The sequence below is a fragment of the Pan troglodytes genome, chromosome 3 (assembly GCF_028858775.2).
Source record: "Pan troglodytes isolate AG18354 chromosome 3, NHGRI_mPanTro3-v2.0_pri, whole genome shotgun sequence".
In the NCBI taxonomy this organism is placed as follows: Eukaryota; Metazoa; Chordata; class Mammalia; order Primates; family Hominidae; genus Pan; species Pan troglodytes.
In genome coordinates, this window is record NC_072401.2 from 134,748,466 (window position 1) to 134,774,400 (window position 25,935).

The following is a 25,935-nucleotide window of genomic DNA, read 5'->3' on the forward strand; positions in this document are numbered from 1 at the left end:
GACATTGAAAATTGGCATTAATTATTCTGTAAATTTTTGGTGGAATTCATCTATGGAGCATTCTGGTCCTGGATTTTTCTATCAGAGGCTTTTTATTATTGAGTCAATTTCCTTACTAGTTATTATTATGTTCAGATTTTTTTCTTCATGATTGAGTCTCAGCAGAATTCATGTTTCTAGAAATCTATTTATTTCTCCTGTTATCCAGTTTGTTGGTTTATAGTTGTTCATAGTAATCTCTTATGATTTTTAATGTTTCTATGGCAGCAGTGATAATGTCTACTCTTTCATTTTTAATTTTATTTGAATCTTCCCTTTTTTCCTTAATCTAGCTAATTATTTCCCAAAATTGTGGATCTTTTAAAAAAAACCAACTCTTAGTTTTGTCGATTTCTCTGTTTCTCTATTCTATATTTTATTTATTTCTGCTCTGATCTTTGTTATTTCCTTTCTTCACTTAACTTTGAACTTAGTTTATTCTTTTTGTTTTAGTTCCTTGAGGTTTAAAGATAGGATTCTTACTTAAGATATTTGTTCTTTTTTATGTAAGTGTTTATCATGAAAAACTTCCCTCTTAATACTGCCCTTGCTGCATTTCATTAGTTTGGTATGTTGTGTTTTCATTTTCATTTGTTTCAAGATATTTTCTGATTTCTGTTTTGATTTCTCCTTTGATCTACTGGATGTTCAAAAGTTTTTATTTAATTTCCTCATATTTGTAAACTTTGAAGTTTTCCTTGTGATATTTGTTTTTTATTTCATTCTATTGTGTTTCAAAAAGATACTTAGTATAATTTAAATCATCTTAAATTTACTATTTGTTGTGACCTACCATGTAATCTATCCTGGGAGTTATTTCATGTGTACTTGAAAAGAACATATATTCTACTGCTATTGAGTGCAATATTTTGTTTACCTGTTAAGTCAGTTTTTCTTTCATGTTAGCCAAGACTGCTGTTTCTTGTTGATTTTCTGTCTTTCCTCTGTCAATTACTGACAGTGAGATTTTGAAGTCACTTCTTATTGTATTCCTATTTCTCCCTTCAGTTTTATCAGTGTTTTCTTTATATATTTAGGTACTCTAATGTTAGGTCCACATATATTTGTAATTATACTGTCTTCTTGAATTTAGTTTTTCATTATTATAGAATGTCCTTTATATCTTGTCACAGTTTTAGACTTAAAGCCTATCTGGTCTGATATAAGTACAGTCATCCTTCTTTTCTTTTGGTTACCATTTGCATATGTATCCTTTCTATCACTTAGTTTTTAGTCTATATGTTGTATTAAATCTAAAGTTCAATTAATTCAGCAGCTTCATGTTTTTTTATTAGGGAGTTAAATCAGTTTAAAGTAATTATCGATATGGTAGGATTTACTATTATTATTTTGTTAATTGTTTACTTTGTCTTGTAGCTCATTTGTTCCTTTTTTCCTCTTTTGTTGATTTTTTAGTATTGATATGCTTTGAACGTTATATCTGTATTTGTCTATATATTTACTTTTTATCAATGGGTTTTAAACTTTCTTCAGCTATTGTTTGCTCTTTAGTATACTTTCTTTTCAACTTCAAGAACTACTTTTAATATTTGCAGGGTATAGTATTCTTGATAGACAGGGTTTTTCTTTTTTCTTTGAGTGCTTTGAATATATCATCTTGCTTCCTTATGGCCTACATGGTTTCTGCAGAAAAGTCCACTGAGAGTATTATGAGAATGCTCTGTTATGTGACAAGTTGCCTTTCACTAGTTGCTTTCAAAATTCTCTTTGCCTTTCACTTTTGACAATTTGATTTCATGTTTCTCATTTTGAACTTGTTTGGATTCCTTGTTTGGGGTCTTTCAGGCTTGCTAGATTTAAATGTCTATTCTGTTCTCCCAGATTTGGTACATTTTCAGCCATTATTTATTAGAATATGCCTTCTGGTTCTTTCTCTTTATTTTATATTTTTGGAATAGGCATAATGCATACATTGATCCACTTGATCATGTCCCATAAGTACTTTAGGCTTTCTTCATTTCTTCTTACTTCTGCTTCTCTAAATGAATAATGTTCAGTGACCTGTCATCAAGTTTGCTGATTCTTTCTTTCGCTTTCTTAATATAGCCTGTTGTAGAATCCTTCTAGTTAAATTTTCAGTTATTGTATTCTTCAGCTCCATGTTCTCTTTGTTTAGCACTTTCAAAAAATTTTCCATCTCTTTTTTAAAATCCTCACTTTGTTTATTCATTGATCTACTGAACTCAATGAGCATCTTTTGATGGTTAGTTTGAATTCTTTGTCAGGTACATTATTTATCTCCATTTCATTCAGGTCAGTTTTTAGATATTTATCTTGTTTCTTTATTTGGAAAATATTTTCCTTTTTTTCATTTTTTTGAACTTTCTGTGTTGCTGTTTGTGCATTAGACAAAATATCATCTCTCCTATGCTTTACAGATTGTGCTTGTATTGGTAAAGACTTCACTAGTCACCCTGGCTAGACATTCTGAAGGTTTCTCAAACTTTTGCCAGTGCAACCAACTTTCTTTGTTTTTAGTGGCGCACAGGCATCTAGAGTTGTCCTGAGTCTCAACAGTGTTCAGAGACAGGCAAGACTGAAATCAGTTTCTCGGGCAGCCTCCAGAAAAGTTGGGTTGTTAGATTTGTGGTGAATCTTATTTTCTTCCCAGGTAGAAACTGAGATCTGGGGTTTTTCATTTGTCTGATGTATGCTGAACCTGGGGGAGTGGCCATGGTGACTGCCAGCCCCAAACCACCATCTCTGTTCTCATTGGCCCTGAGTTCCTGGAGTATGCAGTGTGTGTGTACTGTCAGTCCTAGATAGAAACCAGTTCTCTGGGTAGCCCCTGGAATATTTGGGGTGTTGAACTTTCTTCGTACCTCTTTCCTTCCCCAAAAAGCAGTTGAGAGGTGACAGGATTTGTCCCTGTTTTATGGAACTGTGCTAAGGGTAGAGAATATGGCAAGAAAGTAACATGAATTTTCCTACCAGCTTCAATGTGGCTGGTTTCACACTCATCCAGGGTACAGAAGCCTCTTAACTAGTTTCTAGATTTCTTAAAAAAGAAATATGTCCATGTATGATGGTGCAATTTGTATGTAGAGGGAAGGAGGGTCCAGGGATTCCTATTCTGCCCTGCTGCTGATGGCATTCCTATTTGCACACATTTTTAACAACTTGAATAATATTTTTAAAATAAAAGAACATTCTTTAAACAGTTACATTCCTATTTTAAAACAATAAACAATCTGGTGTTTATTGAATTTTAAGTTTTATTTAAAATTTATGAAAAATACATTTAGATTAAAATTAAAATTGCACTACAATGCTTATAGGAGGAAATTATATTCTCTGCTCTGCCTCTTATTTCCTAAAGTTAACTACTTTTAATTAGTTCAGCTGTTTCTTATAATACTTTTTTTTACTTCAGTACTTATTTATTGCATTTACTTCCCTGAATTGTTAATTTACTTGTTGGCCTTCCTGGAATTAAAGCCACCTTGCTCTAACATTTGTTTAGCTTCCTATATGTATATAATCAGTTCACCCTCAAACACTGATGGAATACGAAGCACTTCACTTAACAATGAAATGGATGAGATAATTTATTTGATCAGATTTTTTTTCTTGGATATAAGTGGTGTGCTGAAGCTGGCTTTAACTAGATATTGGGAGCTTATTGTGTGTATTTCTTCCAAAATCAGCAGTTCTATGATATGTTTTCTTCCCTGCTAGAAATATTTACAGCATAGATATTAGAAAATGTTCCAAAATGGGCCATTCATTTTAGGGGTTTTTCCCCCTGGATTGTAAGTTAATAAGCATTCACCAGCCCACCACTAAATATAACTTTCCTGGAATTCACCATCTTCCTGGTCAAGTATGACTTATTGCACCTGCTACAGAAATGTCATCTTAACATTATTGTCACCCTCATTCCAGCAAATAGTTTTACCTCTCACTTCTGTGATTGACCTTCTGTTTTCTGACCTCATATCTTCCTGTTTTTCTTAGTTTAATCTCTTATTTTGCTCAAAATTATCTTACAGTTGTTTCACAAGAAAGCATACAAAATAGATAAATGTTATAAAAGCATGCATTTCACAAAATTTCATTTTTTACCTCTAAAATGACTTTTCTTCAAATAGAAGACTATTCCAGAAATTATTTTTCAGCAAACATATGAGGAAACTTCACTATCTCAGTTGTTTCAGTTGTAAGAAAGATAATTGTTACCTTATTTTCCTGGATGATTTATTCTCTTTTTCATTATATGTTTAGCAAATTTAGTTGGTTTTCAACATAGCACCTTTTTTCTCTTATGTTTACTTTATATAATAAAAATGTTTCATTACATATTCCCATTCTGCATATACTTTCAATAACACTTGACATTCACTAAATAATTTGATGCTAAACTCTAAGATATAGTGATTTTTTTCACAGATCTGCTCTCAAGTTCCTTTAAATTAAGTGTCATATCCAGTGTTTCTTCATGAAATAAAATATTGTGTCTACCATTATATTTTTGACATTAAGTATTTAATATTACTTGGAAAATTAAAATTTCAAACAGTAATCTATGTAAAGAGTGGTGATGGTAATAGTAATTGGCAGAGATTTTGAATTTTAACCCATTTAATCATTATGTACCCTATACATCTTCATCAGAAATGTACTTAATAAAGATAATTGTTCATTATCATATTCCTTCTCTGACTTACGTGTTATTACCCAGTAAAAAGTAGGAGTGTTAATTTTCTAAATAACAACAGGAAAGCTAAGTGCCTCATAATGAGTTACAGAAATATTTTTTTCTTCAAGTGAATACCTGAGGAAAAAAATACCTATAGTTAATATTTTCTAGTTTCTGAACTGTAGGACTTACTCCCACTGCCAACCTCAACCCAGGACCTGTCCCCTATTTAGCCATCAGAAAAGCGTTAGCCAAGCAGATATTCATCCCAGTTAAATTTGATTATTTTTCACTAAGGAAATGAATTGTCTCAATAAAAAACTTCTTTTAAAAGTGGCCTTTGGGGCATAAGAATGATACAGTGGACTTTGGGGACTCGGGGGAAAGGGTAGGAGGGGGTTGAGGGATAAAAGACTACACATTGTGTACAGTGTACACTGCTCGAGTGATGGGTGTACCAAAATGTCAGAAACCACCACTAAAGAACTTATTCATGTAACCAAACACCACCTGTTCTCCAAAAAGCTATTGAAATTTTGAAAAAGTGTCTTTTGGGAATTTCCAAATGTAATTTCACGTTATGCTTGATCTTCTTTTCAGAATGCATTGTGTTCTGTCAAAATTTAGATATTGAAGCCCTTTCTAATGCGGCTGTTTTTTGAAATGGGGCCTCTAAAGAAGTAATTAATGTTCAATGACATCACAGTGGTGGACCCTTGATCCAATAGGATTAGTGTTATTATAAAGACACAAGAACAGTCTCTCTCTCTCACACTGTACATGTACCAAGAAAAGGCCATTTGAGGACATAGTTAGAAGGTGGCTGCCTGCCTGCATGCCAGGAAGAGAGCTCTCACTGGAAATCTTGATCTTGGACTTGTGGCTTTCAGGACTGTCAGGAAATAAATTTCTGTTGTTGAAGCCTCTCAGTCTATGTTTTTTGTTATGGCAGCCCAAGCTGACTAATGCAGTCTCTAACTGTGCATCTGTCATTGAGAATCTCTGTTACATGGAAGAATTTCCAACTGCTTTTTAAGGCATCATTCTTAAATGCAAATAGTAAATAAAGATTCCACAGACATGTGAGAAGATCTGCTGAATGGAACTGAAGAAAGCTATGAAAGTGATTTTAAAGAAAGAGAGCAATATAGGGGAGACAAAAACAATATTAAAATTAACAATAATTATTATTTTGAGAGTGATTTAAAAAAGAGAAGGTACAATCCATGCTACAGAAAAGGAACATTAAATGAATAGAAGAAATACCTTTGGAAATTAAAAATGTAATAAAATTGATTTTAAAATAGAAAGATTAAAAAATAAAATTTAGTGAATACCCAAAAAGGAAAGTAACAGTTAAAAAGTAGAAAGTATAAAAATGTTTTAAAATGATCATCTAACAAAATTGTAAAAGAAGGAGTAGGAGGAAAAAGATGAAGAGTAGAACCTAACACCATGTATTTTGGGATTTATACCTCATGTATAAGCACAAATCATCAATGGGTAGAGTAAAAAAGTCAAGAATATTGATAATACCCCAAGTTGATATCAATAGAGAAGATTAAAATAATTGCAAAGGTATATGGTTATACCTTATTATTGTACGCAAATTCATGGGTCTTGTTTGTTTGCTTTCTACTGAGAACATCAATTTCCTGACAAATATTATTCTGTTCTCAGCAGTTAGATATTCTGCCTTGATCAACATTGTGAGGTGAATACTATTTATCAAAAATTGGTTTCCTGATGTGATACTGCAAGATGAAATTTTCTTTCATTTTGAAGTGAATTTAATTGATTTTTATCAACTGAAGGCAATAATACCAAAGCAATAATAGAAGAGAGATTGAAACTCAATTTAGCATATCTTAGGAACAGTAAATTTAGGTTAACTTAAATACTAGAAACTTCAGGCAATAGAACAAACAAAGTAAGTAGATTCAAAATAAATAAAAAGCTAAATTAGAAAACCCAATTTCAAAGACTTAGATAGAATTAAAATAAGACTGGACATGGTGGCTCATGCCTATAATCTCAGCACTTTGGGAAGCTGAGGTGGGTGGATCGCTTGAGTCCAGGAGTTTGAGACCAGCCTGGGCAACATGGCAAAACCCTGTCTCTACAAAGAAAACATACAAAAATTATTAATAGCTAGGCGTGGCGATGTGCACCTGTGGTCTCAGCCAACTGGGAGGCTAAGATGGGAGGATTGCTTGAGCCTGGGAGGCCAAGATCACGCCACTGCAGTCCAGACTGAGTGATAGAGTGAAATCTCATCTCAAATAATAATAATTATTATTATTACTATTAAATAAAAAAGTTGCACAGAAAAGGAAAACTGCTTTATACCAAAAAAGGATATTTCTGACCTAATATTTCTTTAATTACCTCTTTGGAAAGACCTTTTTTTTCATAAAACATATGACTCAAAGACAGATAATTTTTGAATATTGTTTTCAACACTATACACACCTGAACAATTTTTCAAAATATGCATACCTCAAAAAACTTGCTCTTTTACTTTGTTTTGTCTAACATCTTTTATTCTCAAATTAAAGATGATGATTATCTCTCCTTTCTTCAAACCTTAGTTGATTTTCCCCTTTGAAAAAAAAATCTTTTACTGTGCATTTTTTACCTTCACCTATATGCTAAAATGTTTCAAATTTGTTACTGTATGGCATACCGTAGGCAGTTTTAACACAATGGTATTCCTGTAATCTAAGCATATCTGAATATAGAAAAGATAGTGTGTTGTGCTTTGATGTTATAATAGCTATGTCACTAGGCGAGGGGAATTTTTCAACATTATTATTGTCTTATGAAACCACCATGGTATATACAGTCCACTCTTGACTGAAGTGTTATGTGGTGCATGACTATACTTAAACATGTACCTTCCAAATTTCTTTTGCCTAGTGTGGTATACTCTTTCTTCATATAGAAATCTTACCAATTATTCAAGAGCATATATAATTCTTATTTTCCATTAAGACTTTACTGCTATTTAATCCTACATTGATCTCCACGTTTACTGAAATTGGTAGCTCATTGAATATATTTGTCCTATGATCCTTGTTATGTACCTAACTATAGGACTTTTGTCTTATAATGTGTTTTTATATTTTTCCTTATATTTAAGTATGTTATTACCTCACCGAAGTGGGACTGTGCCATCTATTTTGTTTACATACCCAAGAGCATTCTCAATTGTATGTTCAGTATGTATGTGATGAAATGAATGATGGAAGGAAGGCAGGGAAGAAAGGAAGGAATGGATAAGACCTTCATGAGACTTTTAAAAAACAACTAGTTGATATTCTGCCACTTATTGAAAGTCATTTAACAATGATTTTATGCAATATAGTAAAGTTGATGCAATAACAACAACTCAAGTACTTTTCCCAAAAAATAAAAAGTAATATTGGAAAGCATTGGTGGTCACTGGGTCTAATAAATCACTGACACTTTTTCTTGGTAAATTATTTTATGTGTTTGTAGAACATGGCATATAAAAATGTTTTCAAAGGAAATAACTCATCTCAGATCCTTGCAATGCTATTATATCCGTCTACAGTTTTGAATATATCAAAATGTATTGTCAAATACTTTATAGTACTCATAGCTCTTGTCAAATAAATTGATTGTTTTGGTCTCTTCAAATAGTCCCCACCATGGTTAATCAGGAACAATTTGAAAACAATATCCTCAGTTAGAATAAAGTTATTGTTTATACCATTATTTTTCAAATGATAAATTTTATTTTGTCATTTAAAAATGACCTCATGGAAATAGCTTTGTAGTAAAGACTTTCTTTGACATAGACTGATGTTTTTTTGTCTTATATTGAATCAGTCTATTCATTTGAGTCTCTCTATGTTCCTTTTAATTCTTGAAATTTAGAAAAATGTAGTTCACTATATCAATCATTCCTGATATATTACATCTATTATCAGGTAGTTCTTCCAGCATGAGCATAGTCCCAGATTACTTTTGCTGGTTCACTACCCAAAGAGATAATAAAATCTTTGTATATAGATTCAATAAAATGTACACATTCCTAGTCATAGATATTTATGATATTTGCTATTACATCATGTGACAAAAATAAGCAGATATATTTATAACCAGGTTCTGTGCAATTTCAGTTTGACTACTAATACATACTCCAATAATGTAATGTTTTCTTATTAACTATTATTTTATTCAGTCTGTGTCTAGCATATTATGTGTGCTATTTTGGATGCCCAAGATAGATTTAAATCAATATAGAATTTATCTTAAATAAATTCTTAGGACAATGGGAACATAGACATGCAATTTTTCACTAAGATACTACATGCAATTCTTATTAAAATAGGAGAACTTAAGAACAAATTTATTTACTGATGTCAGGGAAATGTACCAAAAAGTGGTGACACTTGAATCATGAAAGAAGAGTTTATTATTGAATCAACTCTTAGCAAGGACATTCTAAGATAGAATAGCATGTGTAGAAATAGGAATATGAGATATTTCTGGTATGTGTGATATGACTGAAGTACAGGTGAATGGTATGGGAAGAGAAGGATAAGAAGGCGAGACATTAGATTAACATGGCTTGGGATCGTAAGCATCTTATGCATCAAGGTTCAATTTTGTACTTGTTTTTTCTTATTCTCTCTTAGTGGGGGGTGTACAATAACATTTGTGTTGTACAAAAATAATTATAATAATTGTAGAGAGATTAGATTAGTTGTGATAGGAATTAAAGTCATGAAGAGTTAGGAGATGTTCTATAGTTTGAATGAGAAATAATGAGGGCATGTCCCAGTCTCAGGTTTTGATTCTCTTCTCCATCTATCTTTTCTGTTTACACTCAGAACATGACCTCATCTGATCTTAAAGAATGATATCACGTGTATCCAGACATTTATGCTGAACTTCAGACTCCTATATGTAATTGCCTCCTCTGTGCTTCCTCATGGTTATATAATAGCTATCTCATACTACGTCAAAAACTGAACTCTGCGTCTTCTCCCCATACTCTAGCTAAAATACCTCCTCCAGATGCAGTTTTCTGTCTCAGCTGATCCTAAATCCCTCATTGTTTCTCAGGAAAACATTAATTTGGAATTGTCCTATAATATTTCTTACATTTACATATACTTTAATTCTCTAATCAAAGTATACCCAGAATCTGATGACATCTCACATGCCACTGCTACCAGCGTCTTCTGAGCAGCAACATCTCATTTTGATTACTTGAAGACCCCCTTTGTTGTCTCTGCCTCCATCCTTGCCCCTCTACATTGTATTCTCAACACAGTAGCCAGAATGATTCATTTAAAATGTTAATTATACATCCTCAAAATCATTCTAAGACCTTTTCTTTCACTTAGAATAAAATTGTAAGTTTTGCAATGGCCTCCTAGGTCCTACATAATTAGCCCCCAAACTGTGAATTATTCTTGCTCATTCTGTTTCAAACACACTGACCTCCATGTTATTTCTTAAATGCATCAGGGATTCTTGGTCTTAGCGCTTTTGATCAGTTCTTTCTAATGCCTGGAAAGTTTTTTTCATTAGATATGTTCATTAACTTTCTCTTATCCTGTAAGTCTTTTTTCAGGAGTCAATAATCTCAAGGGAGCCTCCCCCTGATCACTAAGAATTGTAACTCCTTCGCCAATCACTCTTTTTGCCAGTTTGTGTTTTTCCCACAACAGAAACCATCTCTTCCATGCAGCATACATTATCTATTACTATGTCTATTATTCATTGTCTTTCTAACTGCTAGAATATAAATTCCAGGAGTCCAAGGATTTTTGTTTGCATAGTTCGCTAATACATCCATAATACTTAGAACAATATCAGTTGCATAATAGGTCTTCAGTGAGCACTATTTAAATAAATGAATAAATGGCTTGCATTAATGTGATGACAACTATGACACAGAGAAAGAAATAGAAACAATAGCTGTTTATCATGCCAATTTAGACCAGGGGGAAAATTATGGGTTTGGAATTTATAATATTAAGTTGTAGCCTCCTTCTTTCATTTATTAACCATGTGATTCCAGGTGACAATGGAAAGAAAATTGTGAAGCAACTCAAAATAATTGTTAGAAGGATAGGAGAAGAACTAGGGATAATGATATCCCAGAAGCAAAGGGAAACTTTTTAAAAAACATTCCCATAACCAATATTGAGATATGTTATAAATAAGTCCAGTAACAGTTAATTTTATTTGAAAATTAGGGTATCATTGATGATATATGTTCAGTGGAGTGGTAGAGATAAAAAGTCATTTTATAGGAGAATTTCCTAATGAATTGCTGATAAAATTTTGAATTTGGTGAATATATGGGTAAGATTTTCTTTTTAAGTCCTTCATCTTATAATTTTTAATTTTCATTTGCAACTATGCCTTAACATTTATTTTAGTTAGATTTAGGCCCAATGACTGCATTTCTTTCATGTCAAGATTATGCTGATTTATGCAAAAGTTATTTGCAATTTTGTGCATTTGTAATACAGCAAAATAATTTGCAGAACTAGATACAATTCTAAATTTATTAAAAAAGTATCTCCTTAATTTTGAGTGTAACAACTGGTCTTTAGTTTCATGAAATAGTTTCCAATGTACAATATTGTATAAAAAGAATTGTTGCTGTTTTTCTTATAATATGATTTCCCCAAATTGAAGACGAGGCAATTGATAAAACTCAGAGTTTTACAAGTCTAGTCTGCCCTGAATAAATAAGGTTTTCTTTTAAAATGAGGTTATCTCAGCTCCTTATTTTATACTTAGTTTTTTCCTCCTTCTATAATTTAATAGTAAGTTTCTCATAAACATAGAATAATTTAATAATGATTTAGCAGACAATGTGAAGGACACATAAAAATAATTTAGCTAGTAAGCACATCTATAATAATCTAAGCATATTTTAATATTTTAAAAATGAATTTGTTTAAACATATTAAAAGCAAAAAGCAAACCAGAAAATATTTTCTCAAAATCACATAGACTTTATACTTTTTATAGTGAATATTGACTAAACTAGTTTATCATTCATTAGTTTCTGGACTTCTCTGTCTTAAATTGAACTAAATATCTATAGTTCTCTACTTATAAATAATATGTATGATTGTGTTTAGGTTTTACATGTATTTTTATTATTCTCGGGGAGTGATAATAAGTAATAATAATAACAGATAAAAAAGCAGACAACAGAATGGATTCTACAAATAACTACATAACAAGAGAACTTTAAAAACAACCTTATGACCAAATTTTAAAATTTAACATATTTTCAAAGGCCATTGTGCTTCCAGTACAAGTGATACTAGTAATAATAGTGATTACTAAGAAATTACATCCATATATTATACATCTAGGTGTAGTACTGATGCTAGATCTGAACAAGTAAGAAGATGCACATAAATATTTACTTTTAGAAAGGTAGTTTTTATTCATCTCCTCTCTTTCTAAATTAATGAACATTTTTCAACTTTTCTCTCAATTCATGGACTGTGAAAGGAACATACATAAGGAAAATATGGGATATTTATTGTGATTATACAACTATGTAACTGACATAATAAATGAATTAAAACTTCAAATGTTCTAAAATCTATTTTATCACAAATATGTAGGTTACTATTTATCTAGTATATATTTTGGGAGGTGGATGGAAAATCATCTCTTAACTATAAGTTTAAAGGTATAAAACAGAAAAGATAAATAATATTGAAATATTAGGTTACTTATTTTTTTAATTTGATGTATTAAAATACCATAAATAATATTAAAATGTAAATGGCTAACTGGAAGAACATACATGTGATGTATATGAAGAAGAATATTCTTTATCAATAAAAATGCCTTCCAAAACAATGAAATTAATGAACAACTCAAAGGATAACAGTGAAAAGAGAAAGAAATAATTTATAAAATGATATAAAATTGCCATAACATAATAAATATTGCACATCAGATACAATTAAATAAATAAACAATATAACTTCATTGACATTTATCATATTGGCAAATATTTTTATTTTTTCAATAATGATTTACACGGTATTTCTGAGATACAGAAAAAGCAATGTCACTTCTGCAGGACAATTTAAGAATATATTTACAATATGTCAAAATGTACAAAGGCATGCCTTTTGACAAAATAGCTTACATCTATAAATTTATTTTAAACAGGAAATCTTAAAAGCCTACATAGATAATTCTTGTGATAATTTATTGAAAATCAGATATTCTTCTCAAGAAATTAGAAACAGTTCATCAAAATTTACATAATTAGAAGAAAATAAAGTAGAAAATTACGTAGTGAATAAACAATATAAAATAGAGAACTAATCAATTATTAATTCTTTCAAAAACCAAGTGAAATTGATACATCCATCATGGAATTGAGCTAGGAAAGAATAGAAAAGGAGTACAAATTTTCTATATCTGAGATAAAATAGCAGACAACAGAGAGGCTTCTACATATAACTAAATAACAAGGGAGTTTTAAGAACAACTTTATGAAAAAATTTTAAAAATTTATCATATTTTCAGAGGCCACTGTGCTTCTAGGTTAGGCTATTTTTAACTGCTCCCTAATAAAAGGAGTTTTAGCAAACCCATCATGCCTTCTTTGATATTCAATTTGTTCACTCACTGCCATCATCTTAAACTCAAATTCGTCATTTTCAACAACAACCTTTCCATCATTTCAGTGTCAAACATCTCAAACTCTCACCATTACCACCAATCATTTTAGCTCCTTGGCTGTAGTATTCTAATAGCAAAAGATTTGAAAGATTGCTAAAGATTAAAATAATACTTCAATCTCACCAGCACCTTCAATCCGCTGATCTGGCAGCGGATCATTGTTCATTACTCCCTGTATGTTCTCACTTTTCTATTTACCCATCTTAAATTTCTAGGAAAACCATTAGCTCTCCCTTGAAGTTACCATCATCTTTCTTGACTTTCTATAGTTTTTATTTCCTTGAATCCATCATATCCGTGGTTTGAAGGAACTCTTCACCTACTTGCAAGACAGTTCTCCAAGTGGCTTTGGCCCATCCAGTTCTCCCTTGCTTCCTGGCTTGTGGTTCTCAAAAATAACTATAGACTGTGTTGGGAGTACAACATCCCGAGATAAGAGGAACTGGCCAGAACAGCCTAGGTTGTGTTCCAGTCCCTTCCCCCACCCCTTCCAGAAACACAATGTCCTTCAACCCTGTAGTTCAGAGAATTGCATAACCCAGGGCAGGCTGCTATCTGGAATCTCTCTGCTGTGTGACAAGTGGGGCATGCTCAGTTGAAACTCCATCTGTGCAGAGGATTTTCCAGATCTTTGGGAGACAAGTTTTCCCTGAATCTTAGGCTTCTGTTGTCTCATGCTGCCTACATGTAAGTGATACTATAAATCAGTTTCATGTAATTTGTTGTATATGACTGCATTTTGTCTGAATGTTCAAAGACATGTTGGTAACCAGTGCACAGTGAACGTGCTTCACACTACTTCTTCTCAGTACCTAGTAGAGGGAGGTGGCTAGATAAAGCTCAAAGCAACAGTAAAAATGTCACTTTAATATTTATTTAAAATAAATATTATATTGCTAAAATCTAAATAACTAAAATTGCCCAGAAATTTTACTGTATTTCTCTATGCTTTTATTACTCTACTGTTATCAATGACCAGTTCATAACTTCCTATCTTTATTCTAACTTTCCTCGTCTCCTCTCCATCTTCCCTCTGGGCTGATGATCTCTCTTCTTACTTTATGGGAAAGCCAAACACAAGGAACACAGCTTTCTCCATCATATTTTCCACCCACTGTGCCAATATAGTATATCTTCAATGTTTTGTTGTGTATGAGTCATCTCTTCTCCTAGCTAAAGCCAGATCCTCCATTTATAGGTCTCAACTTTCTCACCTACTCAGTAGGGCATGACCTCAGGAGGGTACTGTTGTTTTTTGCATCATCCATATATGTTCTCCCCAAGATTTTCCCCAATAACAAAAAGTTACTTTACCCATCTAGAAAAACAAAAACAAATCCCCCCAAAATTCAAGCTTATAAAAATGCTTATTTTGTCTTTTGTAAACCCACTTACACCACTAACAGCTCCATTTGTCTCCTTGAGTAAATCTCCTAAAGTCTTCATCTATATTCACTGCCTCTATTTTCACTCCTGTCATTTCCTGTTGAAGCCATTCCACTCAGGCATTCACTCCACCATGATGCCAGAACTGTTTTTGTTCTGAAATCAATGATCTTCACAACAGCAAATCCAATGATTTTGGATCTTTTCCCTTTAATGGATTTATTAACAATATTTAAAAGTAGGGATGACTCTTTCACATAGAAGACATTTTCTTCCTCTGGCTTCTAATACACCACACTCTCTTGCTTTATCTTCTATCATTGAGGCTATTCCTTCTGTATTAATCAGCTTTCATGCTGCTGATAAAGACATACCCAAGATTGGGAAGAAAAAGAGGTTTAATTGGACTTACAGTTCCACTTGGCTGGGAGGCCACAGAATCATGGTGGGAGGTGAAAGGCACTTCTTACATGGTGGCGGCAAGAGAAAAATGAGGAAGAAGCAAAAGTGGAAACCCCTCATAAACCCATCAGATCTTGTGAGACTTATTCACTGTCACAAGAATAGCACAGGAAAGACCAACCCCCATGATTCAATTACCTCCTTCTGGATCTCTCCCACAACACATGGGAATCCTGGGGGATACAATTCAAGTTGAGATTTGGATGGGGACACAGCCAAATCATATCACCTTCTTATTTGCCTATGTTGGTTCTTCCTCATCTCTCTGATTGTTAAGCATTCAGAGTATCCCGGACTCAGCTCTTGCATCTTTTATATTTTTCTCCATGAACAAATTCAGTAGGTGATCTTATCTAATGTCATGGCTTAAAATATTCTTCCACACACCAGTAACTTTAAATTGTAACTCCCCACTTAATCTAGATTTACATATCCAGTTTTCTGTTAGACATTCCATTTTGTATGGCTAATAATTGTGTCAAGTTTTATATGTTTCATTTGATTTGATATTCACTGCAATGCCATCTACCTTCACAATATTCCCATTTCAATAAATTGCAACTTTATTTTTCCAATTGTACAGGCATAAAATTCAGAGTTATCAGTGATTTCTTTTTCATATTGTGTCCTTTCCACATCACATTGCAATTGACTTAAAAATATATGCAGAATTTAATATTTCTATTTACCTCTACTTTTATTATTCCTATTCAAACCATCAATATCTCTGTTCTCTCTGCTTCCAATCCTGCCCTCTTTAGTCTATTTTTAACAAAGCAGCCAGGGTGGTCCTGGTAAAAACCTAAATCAGACCATATCAGCCCACTGTTCCATGCCCTACCAAGGATTCTTGACTCATTAAAACAAAGCAAAACAAAAAGTCTTTAAACAGCTAATAAAGCATTATACAAACATTACTTGTTCTTCTGCCCAACATTACCTAAAGAGCCTAATTTTCTACCATTCTATCCCTCATTGATTCTGCCTCCTTGTTAATCCTCCAACATGCCAAGAAATCCTACTGTCTAGGAATGTCTTCTTCCTAAAGCCATTGCCCCCTAAATAGTCACACTGCTTGCTGCCTCACTTCTTCAGATCTTACCCAAATAGTTCTTTCACAGATGCCTTTCTTGGCCATTCATATCCTATCTACAGTTTCAAAACAGCTGGTCTCACCTACATTTCCTATCCTACTTCTCTACTTAACTTTTTAAATAGATAATACCCCTATTTATGAATGGTAGTTACTAAGATACTTGTTTTTTCTGTTTATTGCTTTCTTTCCTAACTAGAATGTAGTAAGGACAAGGACAGAATGAGGCCAGGGATGTTTCCTGTATCCCAAGCCAAGCACATAGTCAAGTGTATAATAAATACTTGTTGAATGAATTGCTAAATCAATCTGCATATCTCTGTAAAAAATAATGGAAGATGGTTAGCTCAGATAAATACTCACTATTATAGATTGTAGAGGTATTGCATGATTCTGAAGCTAAACTTGGATCTTTTTTTCCAGGGAAAAGAAAAGGAACAGGACTGGGTACATTTAAATAGCTAACAGTATCTTCCAGGCACATATTGATTAAAATACTTAAAGAGTTATTTTGCATTATCCACTTTTAAAATTAACCATATGGAAATCATGGTGATCACAGTAATTAGAAGTAAATTAATATGTTTAGAGCATAATTTATAGCTCCCATAAATGAAAGTCTGAGATTTGTGGATTTTATTAAAATCTCTAATTAGCATTTTAAAGCATACTAGACAACATTTTAAACAAGTATATATTTTAAGAAGACAGTAATAAACAACTTTATATAAATAGTGGCATAATTTTCCATGATGAAATTGAGTTTTAACTGAAAAGGGAGATCTGGTATGGTTGGAGCAAATTTATTATATAAATAAATTATACACATATTATGGTAATACATTCTACTAAGGTCAATAAAAGATATAAAGATGTAATTACACATTGTATATACCCTCAGCTATTCACATATTTCTGGGGAGAAAAGACATGGAAGAATGACTAATGTCAATAACAATGAGTTCCATTAGAAAAGCACAAACAATGGAGGGAAAAGAATGGAAAAAAATTTAGAAGAATTTGATGGGAGCTCTGATATTTGATCTGTCCTTCAAAAGATGGAGAGAAATTTACAAGATGAGACTCAAAATATGCTATGTGATACAATTTATAATTAATTTTTCACCATCTGATATAATAAATATCTTATTATTTTGTATTTTAATATGCTTTCTCTGTATTAGTTTTCTAGGGCTTCAATAACAAACAAACTGGGTAACATACACAATAGAAATACATTGTCTCACAGTTCTGGAAGCTACAAGTCTGAAATCAAGGATTTGGCAGGTATGGAGTTTTTGAAGGTTGTGAGGAAAGAATTTATTCCAAGAGTCTCTTGTTGGCTTGTAGATGGCCACCTTCACGTTCACAGGGTGTTTTCCTTGTATGTGCATGTTGCTCTCTAAATTTTCCCTATCTAATAAGGACAAGTCATATTGGATTAGGGTTCATCCTAACAACCTCACTTAAACTTGATTATCTCTGTAAAGACCTTACCTACAAATAAGGTCACATTTTGAGTTCATGGGGGTTAAGACTTCACCATATGAACTTTGTGGGGACACAGTTTAACCTGTGACACTCTACATTAGTCAGTGAGCTGCATTAGGAGCTCTATTAGAAACTCTAGGGCAGGTTTTTATTTTTTTATTCATTTGTTTTTGCATATTTCCCAGGAGCATTATAGACATTTAGAAACGCTTATGAGAGGTTATTTGGAGTTTGTTGTAAGCTTGTTCAAGAAACACAAAGTTTATTTTTCAAGCAAGAAGTTTGACCTTTATAACATCAAGTTAATTGGAATTATTCAGAATTCTAGAGTTAGTAATCATTGATGCCACTCATTTTTATCTTTTGTTTATTTTAATATTTTAAGCAGATAATAAGCATTCTTTTTACCCAGTTCCCATGAACTAGAATTATAGTACTTGTGGTTTCCTTTGACATACTCACTTATAATTTACTTTTCATACCAAAAATTGATAGTTATATAAAATAGATTTAGCACCCAACTGTGTATAGGTATACTACATTTATTGTTGTGCCAACTGTGTTTGATATTTCTTTTAATCTCTTCACAGCTGTATGTGACTTTTAAACTAGGTTTCTATCTTAGTTCTTTAACAGCAACACATTTTTCTTGATGGGGTAGAGATCTGCCTCAAACTGTAACCTAGTTTGCAGAAGATGGCTTTGGAAACTTTTTCCAGTTCAGTGATTTCTACGGGATAAACTACCTTCTCTATCCTTTCAAATGCTGTATGTAAAAATTTAAAAAGACAATCTTTTGGAGAAACTGAGAAACATTTTCCTAAAACAACTTCTTTAGCAGGTGGTAAAATGAAACAATTAACATTGATTGACTACCTCAGAGAAAGATGGGAAACTGAAGACAGCTTCATTTATTTGATGGCAATATGTGTGGGGAATGTTATCCCCTCTGACTTACTTCCTGAGTAATTAGCCTCAAACACCTCATTTCTAACCCTAGACTTTACCTTCAAATGACCTATGGGTTTCACAATTATTATTATTAAAATCTCTTGTTATTCTTACTCAAAAGTCAATTAAAATCTTTAATAAAAATCTTCAAAATGGAAAAATACAGTTCAAAATTTTTCTGACATTATATCTGTGTGTGTGTATATATATATATATGTACTGTGAATGATTTTCAGTTCACTGTTTAGAAAGCACGAAATAAATTAAACTCCATCTTTACAGGGATTGTTTTTTCCTGACAGATTAAAACATTTTCAAGATAATTGGTAAGGCAGTATAAAATGCATTAGATTTATTATTTGTGAGAGATTCTATTTTTAACTAGTATACATGATGACCATGTTAAACAAACCTATGGAAAAATAAGTGTCTTATTGGAAATTGATTTTCCAATACAATAGAGTGCAAAGCCATCCCTATTTCCTTCTTCTGAGATTATATCCACATGTCATCCTCAGTAACCTTTATTAACTGGAAATGAAAGGATACTGGATACAGATGCCTAAATTCAGTCAAAATAGCTCTCACCAATTATTATGCATAAGTATGTTAAACATGCATTACAAAATAATTTTTAAAATACTTAGGTGTATATAATAGCAACTTCAAAACAGTTCCGAAAATATTTTGTTGAGAAATACATGGAGAAAGTAACATATTTGCATGTAATGGGGAAAAATGTCAATATGGTATAATTTTAGATTTTAAACATGTGCACTGCCTTGTTTTTTATACATCAATCATAAACAGTTTATGGTAGAGTATCAACAACAATCAAAATTATTTATTTATTGATTATTAAAAAATGTAAATAAGAAGTCTAAAAGTTAAATCTACCACTACCCAAACATTATTATGAGACACATTTTTATGGGATTAAAAAAGAGAAGCAAATGTAGCTTCATTTTATACTTGTTAGTAAGAAAATAATCTGGAATTTAATTAATAACGTAGTGCCACTTTGAATTCCATTGACTTAATTTTCAAGGGGGTCTCAACCTCTTTTTATTAGCCAGCATGCTGACATGGTTTGGTACCTTCAATTAGCTTTGTTCAATTATATGAACTTGTGATTAGCAGAGGCTAACTGTCAGCCAATGTTGTAATTAGATCTTCTAAAAATAAGAAATAAGAAGCCCGTTGCATCTGTTAGTGTCAGTGCATGCCTGTGATAATAATTTTTAAGTACAAATAAGTGGACATAGGTATTTCAAATGAAAGTTATTTGAAAATAGAATTAGCAGGTCAGCTAAACATAGCATTTCATTGTTCCTAAATATTCAAGTCTGAATTGCTCCAAAGATGCTTTTGCTGTAATTTTTGCAGAATATTTTGTCCCTTTTAGTATTCACTAAAATTGTTCCTCACATTCAAAATGCATCAGTTTATATAAATGATTTTTAATATAATGTGCCTTTCTTTCATGCTGTTTTGCTCATATTAGTACAATTTTTTAATCTTTTTTCCATGACATGTGTATTATATTTGGAAGAGTATTCTTTTTTAGTGCTATATTTATGAAGAAATTATAATTGACTATGGAACTGCTGTTTCAGTGGGAAAGATATAATTTTCCCAAAATTATTTTAACGCTAACACCATTTAATCATTTTAAAGTGTCACATCTATGACTATACACACACACACACACACATACATATACATATAAAACATGTGTAAAAATATATATACAAAGGAAGATATATATAGAATGATATATATGTACATATGTGATATGATTTGGCTCTGTATCCCCACCCAAATCTCACCTTAAATTGTAATAATCCCCACGTGTCGTGGGAGTGACTCAGTGGGAAGTAACTGAATCATGAGGGCGGGTTTTTCTCGTGCTGTTTTCGTGATAGTGAATAAGTCTCATGAGATCTGATGGTTTTATACATGGGAGATCCCCTGCACATGCCCTCTTGCCTGTCACTATGTACGATGTGACTTTGCTTCTAATGTGCATTCCACCATGATTGTGAGGCCTCTCCAGGCATGTGGAATTGTGAGTCAATTAAACCTCTTTCCTTTTTAAATTACCTAGTCTTGGGTGTGTCTTTATTAGCAGTGTGAGAACACATTAATACAGTATGCATATACAAATATGTAGATAAACAAATATGATTTGTGCTTAGCTTAGTGCCAGCCAATATATATTTTATCTCATTTAGTTCCTTAAGCTTTAGATTTTTAGATAAAGTATTTTAGTGATAAAGTATTTTTAAATTAAGGTATAAACATTGTACATTGTATTTTTAGACATATGCTATTGTACACTTAATGAACTACAGTATAGTGTAAACACAACTTTCATATGCATTTGGAAACCAAAATATTACTGTGACTAGCTTTGTTGCAATACTTACTTCATTGCACTGGTCTGAAAGTGAACCTGCAATGTCTCTGAGGTATTTCTTTATTTCCGCAAGTTCACATAGGATTTAGAGAGCATAAACCAGTAATTTGCTTTCATTTCTCTTGCCCAATTTATTAAAATTAGTGCCTGATAATACCATAAAACTTTATGCAGTGAAATATTTTAAATAACTGTATATTAAGTTTCAGCTTTGAAAATGTGCTTAATTATGTCAAATATTAAAACAAAAATTACATTGTGTATATTATTTATTTATATCTATTCATAAATATTTACGTATTCATTATGGCAATTAAGTTTAATCACATTCATTATTTGTATATTCACTATTAGCTTTGAATATATGACTTTTAGAAATGTGGGTTCAGTAGACAGCAGAGAACACTTTAATGCTGTTGAATAGGTAATATTTGGCAATTTAATGTATGAGTAATTAATTTTGTGATGTGTCTATATTTCTATATCAAACACTATCTTAATCTATTTCTATTTAAACAGATATGAATACGTGATAGAGATAGCAGTTTTAAATATGTTATTTATTTTAATTCATATGTTTATATATGTCTTTATTGAATAAGTAATATATATTATTTGAGATATAACAGGTAAAAAGTAGTATATTGTAAAGGGCTTTTCTCCTACTTCTGTAGTTCTTATAGATAACACATTAAAATTGTTTATGATTTTTCCATTGATACTCTAATAATATACAAGGCAATACATACTGTAAATATAAATTACATATTTGTTACTTGATATACTTATATGCATATAAACAATAGGAGTGAGAAGAAATATTTTTATCTCTTCTCGTTTTACATAAATATCAAAATGGTAATATGCTACACACCCACTTCTGTGCCTTACCTAAGAACATATGATGGAAATTACTTCTTATTAGTTTTCTTTAATCTTCCTTATTTTATTAAATTTGAAAAAATATCCCATGGCATAGATATGTCATTATTTATGTAAATAGACTTTCACTGATGGTTATTTATCTTATTTAATTAATTTTCTCTTACAAACAATGCAAAATGAATAAATTGAAGGTGGAGTACTATTCAAAAGTGCAATATATTTTCAGAAAAATTTTATAGAAGTGAAAATCCTAGAATGAGGGATATTTTGATTTTTAATTTTGCTCATATTATTCAAAATAATATGGAATTTAATGTGAAATATTTAATTTAAAAATTTGTTATGTCAAATATACTACTTAGTTGTACTATTCAAATATGTCAGAATATTGCTCTGAAATAATTGCTCTTGAAATTTTACTTTGGATTATAAGTTACTAGGTATTGCAAGAAAGACTTGTTTTGCTAATGTTGCAAATGCATTGTAAAAATCATTTGAAATACTAAATATACATGTGTTTGAATACCACAAAATGTTATCCATACATATATAAAATTATTGCTAAACAATAACTTAATAAAACTAAATAATATAATTAAAAATAATTATTTAAATATGTTTACAAAAAGTTCGAAGTACTCTAAAATATTTTGTCTTATACCAAACTGCATATTCTGAAGGGGAGGATATGGCATTTTTTCCCAGTAACTTCTGAAATAGAAACTCATAGCAAAATCTGCTCCTTATTTCAATATCTGTAGTGACTTTATGAAGATCTAGTGATAATAAAGCTATTTAGGATTTTTATGCAAATAAAGCTATGTGGTCTAGTTTATCTTTCTACAGCTGCAGCATATCAAATAACTTTAATGTTCCATAAAGGCCAAATAGGCAGTGAATATGAAGTGATAGTTCACCTTTGCAAAAAAATGTTTCTTTAGATGATGTGTTTGAAAGAATCAGAGGAAACAGCAATGGAAAACATTCAGATAAATACCTGAGAGATCTGTTAGGTGGAATAACTATGCAAAATACTTATGATAATAATTTTGGAAATGTATTACTGAAAGCAAATATTCAGAGACTTCTTCATCATGCCTATGCCTGTGAAATGTGGTTCGTTTTACTCTCTTTCCTCTAAGAGGAAAATACAGATCAAGACTGTAAAGGACAAATCAACTGTTAGGTCTTGAATTAACTCGCCAGTGTTTGTTCTCTGTAATTTGCCTTTGCTTCTGCTTTAATTTCTTGTTAAAAAATAGTTTCATTGGTATAAAGTGCTTTCATTGATACATTTGGATGTGGTAGTAAGAATAAAAATGTAGATTATTTAATAGTCATAAAAAAGGAACTGATCTAAATTTTGCTACGGATCATACAATGCAATACGTTTTATAGTAACTTTACTGTAGCCTTATTTTTAATTTTGGGATTACTGAACATTGTTGAATATGTGCAATAATTATCTATATATATAGTCCATAGATACAGAAATGTGAATGAAAATATTGCAAGTAACATTCATTCTTAATTCTTATGTTAAATAATTTCAAATGTGCAGAACTTAAAAACTCCTATATATATTTCAGTCAGACTCACCCATTGTTAATACCTTCTCCCATACATATGTCTGTTCTCTCTCCCTTCTTCCTCTCACATGCTTATGTCCGGGGGAATTATGTATACACACATATATATAAATTTAAAACTTACTATACATACTATTTTGCTTTATGAATATTTTGACAGTAAGTTGCAGACAGAGTATTCTATTATTGGGTTATATTTTTACAGATAATTCAAACAATATTTGGTGTGGTGGCTGGTGACATGTAAATATAAACAGCATAAAAATCACAGATAATAGAAAGGTATTCATTTATGAGATATTATTTTTTGCACCATGCTTTCAATCCCTGGCAATTTTTGCCATTGGCATGCATCTGGGCTGCAGTTTTTGTGGCTGTTTCTTTTTTCAGTGGTATTTTGAACAAATATTAACTTAGCCATAGGCCAAACACTTGAAAAAAAGCAGACTTGATTAACAGTGAATCAAAGAGAGTCTGATGCTAGATTTATTACTGAAATTTGAACAAATTAGAATTAAATCAGTTTTAAGAATAAAAAACCTGAAACAGCATAAGTTGAACAAAAGAAAAATGCTATGCACAAGTATGAAAACAGAAATACAGTTTTGGAAACTTAGAATGATGCTTTCTTTTTTCTTTTCTTTTCTTTTCTTTTCTTTTTTTTTTTTTTTTTTTTTTTGAGATGGAGTCTTGCTCTGTTGCCCAGGCTGGAGTGCAGTGGCACGATCTCGGCTCACTGCAAGCTCCGCCTCCCGGGTTCACGCCATTCTCCTGCCTCAGCCTTCCGAGTAGCTGGGACTACAGGTGCCCGCCACCACGCCTGGCTAATTTTTTGTATTTTTAATAGAGACGGGGTTTCACCGTGTTAGCCAGGATGGTCTCGATCGCCTGACTTCATGATCCGCCCGCCTCAGCCTCCCAAAGTGCTGGGATTACAGGTGTGAGCCACCGCACCTGGCCGTAGAATGACGCTTTCTATAAAGATCCAGACAGGTGCTTCTTTAGTTATTAATTTTGGCCATTTGGATTTGTTTCTTTATGAACTAGATTTTCATATCTACTACTCATTTTCATTTGAATTACATACTATTTTTTCGTTAACTTGGAAGAGTTCTTTGTGTGACATGTATTTTAATTATTAGCCATGTGTATTGGAAATTTCCTGTATCTACCATTTATCTGTTGGCTCAAGATATCTTTTGACAACACTGTTTCTAAGTCAAATGATCATTTGTTAAAGAATATTATGTATACACTTCCGTTCTTAAGAAGCTATTTTGTTTACTTATTTTTGTAGGTTTTTATATTTTGTAAGTGCTTTTGCCCTTTTAAGTTTTTAATCCACAGAGAACATATTTTGAGTATGATGTAAGAGAGATATAACTTTTAGGTAGTAGTCAGTTATTTTGACACCATTAAAAATACATTATTTTCTATATCAACATCTATATAACTGATAGAGACAGGAGGCAGCCAGTGGTCCTGGACGAAACCCCACCTTCAAGCCTTAAAACAGCCTGAAGGCTGAAAAACTGGACTGCTGATCTCAGATGAAGCCCACTTTTTCCCAACTGATTCTTTCTGAATAATGCCCACCTGCACACTGGGAGGACAGGGTGGAGCCTCGGGAAGTTCCTGCCATTTGCAGAGGGGAGGAGCCTGGCCTCTCCTTTTCCTGTATGGTGACCTGGGATTCAATCCATGAGGAGGGAAACTTGGAAGCAGGACCCTCTCTTGCTTTGCTGAGAGTTATTTTTCCTTTTCCCTTTCAACCAAAAAATTCCGTTTTCCTCACCCTTCTATGTGTCTGTGAGCCTAGTCTTTCCTGGTTGTGTGACAAGAGCACAGTTTTAGCTGAACCAAGGAGAAAGTTCTGCAACATAACTATTCTTTGAAATGTGTTGAATTTATAATAATCTTTTATAAATTTGAATTCTATTAAAACAAACTTCCCTAAACCATTCTTCTCTCCTTCATCTTTTAATATATTTAAATATATAGTCCTTAATATATTTAAATATATAATCTTCCATTTAACATTAATATTTTAATCAATTTTAAAGTAATTCTGTTGCAATTACAATTGAATTTATTAATAATATTGTCTTCTCACGCAAGAATAGCATGTTTTCTACATTTATTTAAATATTATTTTATAAATTTAATTTGAAATACATACTTTTATTTCTCTATTTTGTTAAATTTATTCCCAAGCATTTTATGTATTTGTTGGAATTTAGAATTC